This window comes from Eutrigla gurnardus (assembly GCF_963514095.1).
Source record: "Eutrigla gurnardus genome assembly, chromosome: 5".
Classification (NCBI taxonomy): Eukaryota; Metazoa; Chordata; class Actinopteri; order Perciformes; family Triglidae; genus Eutrigla; species Eutrigla gurnardus.
The window spans coordinates 8,740,078-8,751,271 of NC_139919.1; positions in this window are offsets into that span (position 1 = coordinate 8,740,078).

The window sequence follows — 11,194 nt, forward strand, 5'->3', positions numbered from 1 at the left end:
AAACTCTGATTTTATTAACTGTGCACATGAAACACATCTCTGCAAAACAGGTCCTGTGTGTGTGCGTCTGACATGCGTGCGTGGTGTGTACTAATTCTGGCTTCTGGTTGATCAGTGGAGACAGGTGTGGTTGACATGGATGGTTCATGACTTTACCTTTAAGATTTAATGTGTGTCAAACACACAGAACAGTTTGTCAAAAGAGATTTAAACATACTGCATATATGTAACATATTTTCACTTATATATCATGAAATATGAGAGATCACAACCAACCTAACAGATAAAAAAACAGGTCAGCCAAAGTTGCACAATCCCCTAAAAAAGTCTATTAGTAAGAAATGTGACCATGCAGACTTCTGGATAATTCTGACTGTTCAAGGATTTAATTGCACAAACTCAGACTGCTGACTTACTGCCATTTCAATTAATCATATTGCTTTATTTCAATCATTCATTGATCAGAGATTGATCAAAAATTACAACAGAAGAAGAAAAATCAATACCGTATAGCAATTTAAACAATGGAGTAATACATACTCTATAATGTGTATGAGAAGTCATACTGATGTCAGTGAAAAGTATATTAGCAGTAAGACTAATATCCATCCATCCATCCATTTTCTTCCGCTTATCCAGTACCGGGTCGCGGGGGCAGCTGCCTGAGCAGGGACGCCCAGACTTCCCTCTCCCCGGACACTTCCCCTAGCTCCTCCGGGAGGACCCCAAGGCGTTCCCAGGCCAGCCGGGTGACATAGTCACTCCAGCGTGTCCTGGGTCTTCCTCGGGGTCTCCTCCCGGTGGGGCATGCCTGGAACACCTCCCGAGGGAGGCGTCCAGGGGGCATCCGATGCAGATGCCCGAGCCACCTCAACTGGCTCCTCTCGATGTGGAGGAGCAGCGGCTCTACTCCGAGCTCCCCCCGTGTGACGGAGCTCCTCACCCTATCTCTAAGGGAGCGCCCCGCCACCCTGCGGAGGAAGCTCATTTCGGCCGCTTGTATCCGGGATCTTATTCTTTCGGTCATGACCCAAAGTTCATGACCATAGGTGAGGGTAGGAACGTAGATTGACCGGTAAACCGAGAGCTTCGCCTTTCGGCTTAGCTCTCTCTTTACCACGACGGACCGATACAGCGACCGCATTACTGCAGCCGCTGCACCGATCCGCCTGTCAATCTCGCGTTCCATCCTTCCCTCACTCGTGAACAAGACCCCAAGATACTTAAACTCCTCCACTTGAGGCAGGAACTCCCCCCCGACCTGGAGGGAGCAAGCCACCTTTTTCCGGTCGAGAACCATGGCCTCAGATTTGGAGGTGCTAATCCTCATCCCGGCTGCTTCACACTCGGCTGCAAACCGCCCCAGGACATGCTGGAGGTCCTGGCTCGAAGGAGCCAACAAGACCACATCGTCCGCAAAAAGCAGGGATGAAATCCAGTGGCTCCCGAACCAGATCCCCTCCGGCCCACGGCTGCGCCTAGAAATCCTGTCCATAAAAATAATGAACAGGACCGGTGACAAAGGGCAGCCCTGCCGGAGTCCAACATGCACCTGGAACAGGTCTGACTTACTGCCGGCAATGCGAACCAAGCTCCTGCTCCGGTCATACAGGGACCGAACAGCCCTTAGCAGAGGGCCCCCGACCCCGTACTCCCGAAGTACCTCCCACAGAATGCCACGAGGGACACGGTCGAATGCCTTCTCCAAGTCCACAAAACACATGTGGACTGGTTGGGCAAACTCCCATGAACCCTCAAGCACCCTGCGGAGGGTATAGAGCTGGTCCAGTGTTCCACGGCCAGGACGAAAACCGCATTGTTCCTCCTGAATCCGAGGTTCGACTATCGGCCTAATTCTCCTCTCCAGCACCCTGGAATAGACTTTCCCGGGGAGGCTGAGAAGTGTGATCCCCCGATAGTTGGAACACACCCTCCGGTCCCCCTTTTTGAATAGAGGGACCACCACCCCGGTCTGCCAGTCCAGAGGCACTGTCCCCAACTGCCACGCGATGTTGCAGAGACGTGTCAACCAAGACAGCCCCACAACATCCAGAGACTTGAGGTACTCAGGGTGGATCTCATCCACCCCCGGTGCCTTGCCACCGGGGAGCTTCTTAACTACCTCGGTGACTTCAGCCCGTGTAATGGGTGGATGAACCTCTGAGTCTCCAGCCTCTGCTTCCCCAATGGGAGACGTGTCAGTGGGGTTGAGGAGATCCTCGAAGTATTCCTTCCACCGCCCGACGATATCCCCAGTCGAAGTCAGCAGCTCCCCACCTCCACCGTAAACAATGTTGGTGGAGGGCTGCTTCCCCTTCCTAAGGCGCCGGATGGTTTGCCAGAATTTCCTCGAGGCCGACCGATAGTCCTCCTCCATGGCCTCCCCGAACTCTTCCCAGACCCGAACTTTTGCTTCAGCGACCGCCCGTGCTGCAGCACGCTTGGCCTGCCGGTACCCATCAGCTGCCTCGGGAGTCCCCCGAGCCAACCAGGTTCGGTAGGACTCCTTCTTCAGCTTGACAGCATCCCTTACTTCCGGTGTCCACCACCGGGTTCGGGGATTGCCACCACGACAGGCACCGGAGACCTTACGGCCACAGCTTCGAACAGCCGCGTCAACAATGGAGGCAGAGAACAAGGTCCATTCGGACTCAATGTCCCCAGCCTCCCTCGGGATCTGGTCAAAGCTCTCCCGGAGGTGGGAGTTGAAGACCTCCCTGACAGAGGGTTCCACCAGACGTTCCCAGCAGACCCTCACAACGCGTTTAGGTCTGCCAAGTCTGTCCAGCTTCCTCCCCTGCCAGCGGATCCAACTCACCACCAGGTGGTGATCAGTTGACAGCTCAGCCCCTCTCTTCACCCGAGTGTCCAAAACATACGGCCGGAGGTCAGATGACACAACCACGAAGTCGATCATTGACCTCCGGCCTAGGGTGTCCTGGTGCCATGTGCACTGATGGACACCCTTATGTTTGAACATGGTGTTCGTTATGGACAAACCGTGACCAGCACAGAAGTCCAATAACAGAACCCCACTCGGGTTCTGATCGGGGAGGCCGTTCCTCCCAATCACGCCCCTCCAGGTAACACTGTCGTTGCCCACGTGAGCGTTGAAGTCCCCCAGTAAAACAATGGAGTCCCCGGTTGGAGCACTCTCAAGTACCCCTCCCAAGGACTCCAAGAAGGCCGGGTACTCTGCACTGCCGTTTGGCCCATAGGCCGAAACAACAGTGAGAGACCTATCCCCGACCCGAAGGCGCAGGGAAACGACCCTCCAACACATGGCGGCCGAGCTGGGGGGCTATGAGCAAGCCCACACCAGCTCGGCGCCTTTCACCGCGGGCAACTCCAGAGTAGAAGAGAGTCCAGCCTCTCTCAAGGAGTTGGGTTCCAGAGCCCAGACTGTGCGTGGAGGTGAGCCCGACTACCTGTAGCCGGTAGCGCTCTACCTCCCGCACTAGCTCAGGCTCTTTACCCCCCAGTGAGGTGACATTCCATGTCCCCATGGCTAGAGTCACCGTCCGGGGATTGGGTCGCCGGGGCACCCGCCCAGGACAGCCACCCAAATCCCACCGCACCGGCCCCTTCTGAACCCTCCTGCGGGTGGTGGGCCTACAGGAGGGCGGGCCCACGTCGCTCTTTCGGGCTGTGCCCGGCCGGGTCCCGTGGGCACAGACCCGGCCACCAGGCGCTCGCCTGCGAGCCCCAACCCCGGGCCTGGCTCCAGGGTGGGGCCCCGGTGACGCCAATCCGGGCGACGTGAACGTCCTCGATTTTAGCTTCTTCATTAAGGGCTTTGGAACCGCTCTTAGTCTGACCTGTCACCTAGGACCTGTTTGCCTTGGGAGACCCTACCAGGGGCATTAAGCCCCGGACAACATAGCTCCTAGGATCATTCAGGTGCTCAAACCCCTCCACCACGATAAGGTGTCGGTTCAAGGAGGGGTAGACTAATATCAATGTAGTAAAATATGTAAACTGTCTTCCCAGGTGCAGTATGAGAACAGGTGGCAGCTGTTCTCTGTAACAACAAGCTGGTGCTTCTTTGTGAGGGGGGCTCTAAGGCCACATCCCCACGACCGCTGAGAGCTCCAGCATGGGACCAGCCCTTGGTGCTGGACTCTCTATGGTTGCCTCCCTCCCAGCACAGGCAAGGCTGAGGTGGGAGTCGCTCCATCAGCGAGGCGAGCTTCATACCTTGCAGATCAGCAGTTCTTGTCTGAGGTGGAACACCACATCCTGGGCCGCCCTTATAGTGGTGCCCCTGGAAGCAATATATGCCGCATCTCCATCCCCCCATCCCCAACGGTTCCACTCCTCACCCAGTGGGCAGGGTCCTCCTGCCGAGTTCTTAGACCTCCGGTCAGTGAGGTACGTAGTTGGGATTCTTCGTGCCTCTGCTGGTATTGGTCACCCATGTACTACATATGTGTTGGGTACGTAACTAATTCCAAGAGTTCCAGCTGAAAATGTGAAACACTTTTTCTATGTATGTACACTAGACAGAATTGCTCATGGCTGAATGTTTTTTTCACCAAATATTTTGAGTGTTTTTTGTTAAACTGACTCAATATTAATTTTCGTTGGTGGAGGAAAGATCACAAATCAAGATGACAACCTTGTGGTAACCATTCCTTAACCTGTTATTACTCAACCACACATGGGCTGCGGTCATCCTGACATAACCGCCTCCCTTGACCTTGATGAAAAACGCCACGAGACAGATTGACGTGAGGCTGCCGTGGTGAAACTACAATGTTCTGAAGATGGACTATAAAAAGTGCATATTCCACTTTGAGTTCTTATTGCATTGTTCCATGATGTCGGTTCTGTTAAGAGCTCCTTCAGAAACGCTGCTTCACGGCGCTGTTGAAGGAGAGTTCCAGCTGCTCCTCCTTCCTGCTGCTTTCACACTTTAACATCAAAACTGCTGATAAAAACCATCAGACCAACACTGTTCAGTCACACTGGAATATCAAGATTTCCTCTCTGCAATAATGTCAATTCAACTGTTTAGTTATATTCTTTTTTACTGTTTAGTCATTTATTACAGGCTGATCTTGCTTTTGTCCCCGCCATGGAACAAAAAAGGGTTATTATCTGGGGCGACCGGTAAAACACATTACTTAATTTCCAATGTTGGAATGGACATAAAACAAATGGAATATAGGTTATAGTCACCAGAGGTTTTATGATTAATGAAGTTAATTCATTGTTTGAGTTGTGAGAAGGGGTCAGATCAACTTTTCCTCCTTTTGAGACATCAAATATTTGTGTTGTTTATAAGAATGTGTTTACTTTTAATTTTATTTCTTTTAGTTTTGTGTTTTACTTATTTGTAACAAGTTTAAATGAAACCCAAATAAAGTGATCAAAATTGTTTAAACTGTCTCATATTTATATGACAGGAATCCATTATTATATGTCTGTATGAAGATAATCATATCATGAGATACTTCCAGGTCATTTTTACGCGGCAGAACCTGCCTCATTTTCAGCCCTGGTTTCTTGGTTTGGTTCTGGTGTATAGCACGGCAGTGGCGAGAACCAACTGCCTGAATAGACTTTCAAACAGAAATCTCGAGCAGACCAGGCACTTGGGTTCCATCTGCATTTGGTCTTGGTAGTTTTAGAGTCTATACAAACTAAGTGTAGTCAGACATTAGTTCCTGAGCTGTGTGACTGATAAGACCTGAAAGATGAGGGCATTTCTCAGAGATCTGTTCTGATTGGATGTCGCGCCAAACAACAACACAGTACTGTTTTTATGCCCTGTGTAAAGTGCACTGACCTGTATTACGTATGAATGGATCTGTTTGAGAAGGGAAACCAACCGACAAAAGCATAATTATGTCTATATTTGCACTTCAGTGACACAGTCGTGCAGGTGCTTTTGTTTGAAAAGGTGTGTAGCCAAGATAACATGTACATTAACAATCTAAATGAAAAAAACACCATAAAAGCAGCTGAACACACTATAATGGCACCTTTTCATCTTTGTGGGTGGCTGACATGTAGAGACAGACAGGTAACCAGTCTTACACAGGGCTGACATGTAGAGACAGACAGGTAACCTGTCTATCACAGGGAGACATGTAGAGACAGACAGGTAACCAGTCTAGCACAGGCCCGACATGTATAGACAGACAGGTAACCAGTCTTTCACAGGGCTGACATGTAGAGACAGACAGGTAACCTGTCTATCACAGGGAGACATGTAGAGACAGACAGGTAACCAGTCTAGCACAGGGCTCACAGGTAGAGACAGACAGGTAACCTGTCTATCACAGGGAGACATGTAGAGACAGACAGGTAACCTATCTATCACAGGGAGACATGTAGAGACAGACAGGTAACCAGTCTATCACAGGGAGACATGTAGAGACAGACAGGTAACCTGTCTATCACAGGCCCGACATGTAGAGACAGACAGGTAACCAGTCTATCACAGGGCCGACATGTAGAGACCGACAGGTAACCAGTCTATCACAGGGAGACATGTAGAGACAGACAGGTAACCAGTCTATCACAGGGCCGACATGTAGAGACAGACAGGTAACCAGTCTATCACAGGGAGACATGTAGAGACAGACAGGTAACCAGTCTATCACAGGGCTGACATGTAGAGACAGACAGGTAACCAGTCTATCACAGGGCTGACATGTAGAGACAGACAGGTAACCAGTCTATCACAGGGCTGACATGTAGAGACAGACAGGTAACCAGTCTATCACAGGGCCAACATTCAGCGTTATGTTTTCCTGATACAAACAGAGCAGAGTTTCCGGTACGGGTATTAATAATTAACCGCTTAACCGTTAATACTTCGTCCCATCCAGAGAGACAACAGTGATGCGTTGGAAAAATGAACGCGTTTATTCATTCGTTCATAAAACTTTTTGATGTTCAGATGACTCAGCAGGATTTGTGCCACTCAGAGTCTGTGAAGATCCTGAGGTAGTGGACTGTTCCTTCACCTTTTCTGGTCATAAAACCAAATATTTAGCTGAAAACAATAATAGCACATCAATATAAAAAGAAGCCTACCGTAAGGAGTGTAGGGGTCGAAGGTCAAATTGGTAAGCTATTTCTGCTGCTGTGCACTTTGCATGGGAGTATTTAGGTGGAAAAAAAGCTCAGGAAAACTTCAGGCGATATTTTAATTTGTAGTGTATAAATCACAGCAAAGGGAATGAAAAAAACAAAACAGAACTTGACTGGTGTACTGACACTAGGGGGCAGAATAACTTCATCTTTGAATCTCCAGGCAGCCCATTAATTCCACCTCTATCCTGCCTTTGTCAATGTCACCGTTTCAATTACGGGCGACCTTTTTCGCCTCGCGTGGCAGCATTCATGTCACGGAACATGTGATTCCGATGGAATTCCTAAAGCAGCCCAGTAAATATATGTGACCTCAGTCCAGATGCACGCCATGAAACAATGCACGGAGGCTGGAGTGGTAGATAAAAGCCACCGACTCAAAAGGTCTTTGCTGCCTCTGTGTTTGTGCCATCATGCATGTAAACCGCCCGTGTGCAGAATGAGTAATGTTCAGATTGTATAGATATTACTGTATTGATAAAAAATGTGTTTTCAAGATGTTTTGCTGAACATGTGGATCTGGATCTGGAATAAAATGACAGAAATGCATTGCATATCAGCGGTCAAGTGTTTTAATGCCCTTAATAGACGTGCTTGTCTATATGTTGACATCATCGTAAATGAAGCTTTTCACTGAGTCGATGCTGGAGGCGGTTCACACTCGTGGATCCTGAACAACAGCGTTGTTGACGGTTCTGAGGGCTTCGTTATCTTGCCCTCTGAAGCCCGTGCATGTGTTTCAGTGCTTAAGCTGCGTTCATAACAAACATGTTGCAACAAGAAAAGTGTGATGCGAATAATTAGGAGGGGGAACATAATCCCTCCACTTACAGTCAACAACCACAAAACACAAGGGATTATGGGGGAAACAAATGGTCTGGACAGAATGTTTATGCTCATCTACTAATTTGTGTGCTCTTTAGGCGAGAAACTACAGGCCAAAACATTGCATTTCTTATGCTGGTCAGTTCTGAGATTATGGGCTTCCATAACATGTCTCCTTGTTTCAGACTCATGGAAATAAAACATCCTGAATACACATAGCTGTTTATTTTATTACTTTTTGCATCTGCAGATTTCTCCTGAATTCACCAAAAGGGACCATTTGAAAATACCTCTTTTGCATATTTAAACATAACAGTTCAGAAAACTTGTAGAACAAAGATTACTCATCTTTAGTTTCATTCTTATCTATGAAGATTTATGCAACACGTTATTCCTAAAAACAAACCTGTCCTGTGCTTATATATATATATATATATATATATACTTGTATTTATATCTGTACATAGTCAAATGTTAATGTTTTCCTTTGTTGATTTTGTTATCCTTGTTTTTAGCATGTACGTCTCATGTGTGTGTGTGTGTGTGTGTGTGTGTGTGTGTATTGTGAGTCAAATTCCTTGTATTACTTACTTTTAAAACCATCATGTAAAATGTTTTTCTAGCTATTGACAGTATGTTCTCATTTATGGAGAGATTTCCAACATCTTTGAAAAATCTTTGACCCTAATATGTCAACACAATGAATTTTGAACTTGCCTCCTTTGCATATTTAAACATATAAATATATCAGAAAATGTGTAATGAAAAAAATTGCAAATTATAATGTACAGTTTCTCACTCCAATGTGTCACACAATGCAGCAGGCCTCGAAATCTTCAAACCGTGACCCCTCTAGAGTCACTCTCGTTACATGAATAGAGCCTTTTCAACATAAAACTCCATCCGAACAGGACGCTGGCTTTAGGCAACAAAACTACTTAGTAAAAGAGCATGGTTGACGTTAACTGAACAGACGAGTGATGAATCATGTGATTATCAACACTAATGATTCACGTTACTAACATGACAAAATGTCACCTTTACTTTTACACTGACAGTGGCCGCCTGGATGAAAGTCCTGTGTTTGTTTGACCCGTACATCTCCCCTCCTTCCCTGTGTGGACTGTCTCTCTCTATATATTCTGTTGTTCTACCCATAATGCAGTGGGTGGATGCATCACATACAAACGCTCACACTCTAAATGAGCATCTGTCAGGTGCCGAGGAGCACTGAGCAAGCTGCATTATTTGACGCCTTGGCAGTGAGAACGGGTCTAAATAATCAACTCTGAAATGCAGAGAACCAAAAAACACGTATTCATTGCCACGATTAGCTCATGACAAACTGGTATACTGTATTCTATACAGTATATTGGCTGATATGAAAATGGGAGAAACTTCAATAATGAATAAAAGGAACAATTTGCAATGAGTTGAGAAAAAAATGTTTTTCGTCAGATATTAATGAAAAGGAGAGAGACTGTGTGAAGACAATGTTCTCAACTCTGTCAAGACATGCAAAGATCAGGATACGAAGACAGGGGATACTATAAATAAATACAATTTAAAAATAAATACAAAGATGTTGTATTTACCTGCCTGTTATCTGATTTCTTTGAATTCAAACTTTGTTTAAGTTCAATCTTTCAACCACATGGCATTGGAAGGATTATTTGTTCCCAATTAGAGAACATCTGAATGAATGTGTGGAGCTATATCAACATTAATTCATTATATCGTTCTGCTCTCTTCTCCTTTTCATATGCTAGTATATCATGCTGTCTTTTGAATACATTTGTAATATCCTTAGTTTAGATTTAGCAGCCAATCACTGTGGGAGGTGGGAAATGATCAACCAATTGCCTACTCGTCTCAGCACACACCTATTTACATGAATGTACATTATGCACGCATTCGCACTGATTAAAACTGTCAAAACAGTTTGGAGAGTGAACATTTCAAACGAAGAGATGGTAATACAAAAGCAAAAAGGCTGACCAGAATAATTTTAACATAAAAAATAGCTAAGATTTGGATAAAAGCATGTGTTGTAAAGTTACTTGCCGAACTCAGCTGGAGCTGTTAGAAAGTGAGGATCTAAAAAAGATTCACTCATAGATAATAATCAACACATTTCCATCACAAGTCCAATGCATTCAATATTAGCATCAGACTCAAAACAATAAGTCAGAGTCGTATTAGTATTATTTGCCCTTTATTTCCTGCTTTATACTTTATACTTTCTTTGTTACGTTTTTCTTTATGGCAACAGCCTAGAGCCAAATTAAATTTGACTCTGAGATGGATGCTAAATAAATTCAGCATTGAATCTTCTGTGGACCTCGTCTCCGTCCGGTCAGACTAATCGTCCAGCAGAAAAACAGGAAAGGGCTCCTTTCATGAATTCTATTACCATCTAGTTTCTTAGACTCTGCAGACCAGGACCCAGAATGAGGTGCAGGCTCATTGCTGCGGGGCCCCTACATGACAAGGATAGAAATACGTTTTAATGAGCCAGAGTCCCAAGGCAACAGAGTAAATTTTTCATTCGCAGCCAAGGTTGTGAGACTTTAAAAATGCATGAAATATTGTCTTAAAACAGTAGGAAGAAAAATATACTGGTGAGTAGAAAAACCCTACAGCTTTTATGAAGACTACCATCAGAAAACAATAATCAACCATAATCATTGATGCCCTCTAGAGGCTGCATTGTTCATTACACAATATAAATGTGTTGAAATAACATACTGACAATTTTGCTGTGTGGAAAATTAGGAACCATATTTATAAAAGCAACAGGCAAATAGTCATGCAAAGGCAAAAGAGGGTGACGCATATAAAATAAAGACTGCTGTATATTACCTACATGGACAAAATACTGTAAATATTTGGTTGTGTTATAATTCTAATTCTTGAGATATCTAAAGAGACAGGGTTGAGCTGTGTAGTGAATGGTCTGTGGAGGTGCTGAATGATTACTTTTTTATATCATGCACAAGGTGCTTACTCAGATTTTCATCGACATTTCCCATCTTTTCCCAGACTTTCCAAATTTACAGACTCTTTTCTGAAGTCTGTAATTGTTATCCATTCAAGAGAAATTAGCAGAAATAGAGGCAATTACGCTGCGAGGCATCTTTTTCAGCTCATCACATAAAGGACAATAGAACATGAAATGAGACTCATTTTCAATTTCCCTTAAATCACAATCTCAAAGACGGCCCTATTCATTTATCCTGTAACTGATTCTGTTCATCTGACTGTG